This window comes from Leuciscus leuciscus (assembly GCF_965113295.1).
Source record: "Leuciscus leuciscus genome assembly, chromosome: 2".
Lineage (NCBI taxonomy): Eukaryota > Metazoa > Chordata > Actinopteri > Cypriniformes > Leuciscidae > Leuciscus > Leuciscus leuciscus.
Genome location: NC_138726.1, coordinates 57937425 through 57939632, shown reverse-complemented (window position 1 = coordinate 57939632; position 2208 = coordinate 57937425). Strand labels below are relative to the sequence as shown.

Sequence of the window (2208 nt, the reverse complement as noted above, 5' to 3'; positions counted from 1 at the left end):
TACTTAAATCAGCCAGAATTACCTTCTGTGTTTCATATAAGGCCAATATATGTCATATACAAAATCAGACCGATTATGGCCCATTTCATACTAAATAGCACACATAAAACTTATAGGGGATTTTTGCGTCATATATGAATACTGTTAAAAGACTTATATGAGTTTTACATGAAAAAAGTATGCAAATGTGTATGGTATTAGTAGAAATATATAAAATTCATATATAAATCATTTAAAGTTCTTATATTGAATCATATGCTATTCAAATTAAAGTCATATAGAATTTATACACATTTTGTGTCATTTGTTTATGTGTTTCATACAGATTTCATGTTTTGATGACCAACATCTGATTCACTTACACGCAGTTGGCAAATTTTTAAAGGGATACTCCACTTTAAAATGAGAATTTTGTCATCATATACTCACCCTCATGTTGTTCCAAACCTGTATGAATTTCTTTCTTCTGCTGAACAGAAAGGAAGATATTTAGAAGAATGTCAGTAACCAGACAGTTTCTGGTCTCATTGACTTCCATAGTATATTTTTTTCCTAATATGGAAGTCAATGAGACCAGAAACTGTCTGGTTACTGACATTCTTCTAAATATCTTCCTTTCTGTTCAGCAGAAGAAAGAAATTCATACAGGTTTGAAACAACATGAGGGTGAATATATGATGACAAACCTTTATGAAGACTGTTAATTTTCCTACAGGATTTGAAAGAGCAGTTATAAAGCAATGACATTGTAAGACCGTGTATTTACATTATTTGTGAACTGTCTGGGCCTGTTGTTTGTGAACAAATCATAACATATTATTGCAAATGAACAAAGTTGAGTCAAATATGTTTCTAGAACAGTGATTAAAATGTTGAAAATTGGCTGGAATATGTTTTTGTATATGTGACATGAACTCTGGTGGTGATGCACTCTAAAAACTTTTAATATGATTTACTCAATTTTTTGGTTAAACATTTTTACACTTAGAATTGATTAGATTTGTAAGCAGTGAAATCAATTACATACACTGTATTAACTGAGTAAATGTAAGTGAAACAAATTAAATAGATCTGAGTAACTGCATTTGGTACATTAACAAATAAAATTGAATAGAAATAATTGGGGGGGAAACATTTAAAAACAAATATTTATGAGTAATATTAACTGTGTTTATATGCCAGTAATATTAACTTTTTTTATTTCCTCTAAACCTTTGTTAAAAATATTCCATACAACCACCGGTATAACTACATGACATTGGCCTTTATTGTCGATGAGTAGCCTACAGCAATACAGCATATTTTATACTATTTTTAACACATATACAATATTGCCTACATTTAAACTCATGTAAGAAACATTTTCTAAGTAAAAATTAAACATTTAGGCCTAAACATTCAAGTGTAATCAACCGGTCTGTTATCCAGTATCCACCGGATCAGCGTTGAGTCCCATCCCGGAGATGGACTCGCCTCCGCGGGGGAACCTCTAACTTTACACCGCCGTCCTGCGTCACTCACGGCCCAAAGATGCTGCGACGCGACTGACTCCATAACCTGCCAATAAACACACAGTGCACAGTTCTGAGGACAGTTTATCATCCAAATTAGTTATATTCATTATCTTTAGGAATATAGTCGTGTGTTTTTTATGCAAGGCGTTACAATCACGCGAAAAGGCAGACGCGAGTCGACACTCGTTTAACTCGTGAGTAACATTGTGTCTCTGTATGTTCTTTCGCATTAAATAAAAGGATTTGAAGCACATTAATGATTATACAGATAAAATAAAACATACACACACCTGAATTTCACAGAGGAAATGCACCAATTCTGCGACGCTGAGAAGAGAAGAGGAGAACTGTGCTGGACTGGAGAGAGTTCATACAGCGCGCGCTCACTCAACCGTTGAGCTGTCGTTGTCACGTCAGAGGGTGGGGGAGGGGTGAATTGTTTTAATTGAGTAAACTTAATCAATTTCTTATGCGTGTTAAATATTAATAATATTGATTTTATTTAAGTAATATTTGTGGTTCTTGAAACAGATAAGTTTAATTATCCATTCTCAAATATGGTGATGGAAATTTCACAAATATATTAGCTCAGTGTATTTTAAATAAATAATTGGTTAGTCAAATACTAAATTATTTTAGTGAAAAACTTCTTTTTATTAACTGTAAATTTCAGACAAAATTAATTGTTGGAGTT

At 32.7% G+C, this 2208-nt stretch overlaps 1 long non-coding RNA gene across 1 annotated transcript; it reads right to left on the bottom strand.

The window, feature by feature from the left end:
- Window positions 1–442: 442 nt before the first annotated feature.
- Window positions 443–1891, bottom strand: LOC309493383. Its single transcript, XR_014203893.1, has 2 exons — window positions 1805–1891; window positions 443–1557 (listed from the first exon to the last, which is right to left on the bottom strand). It is a non-coding gene; the product is annotated as an uncharacterized lncRNA (long non-coding RNA).
- Between the last annotated feature and the right edge of the window lie 317 nt (window positions 1892–2208).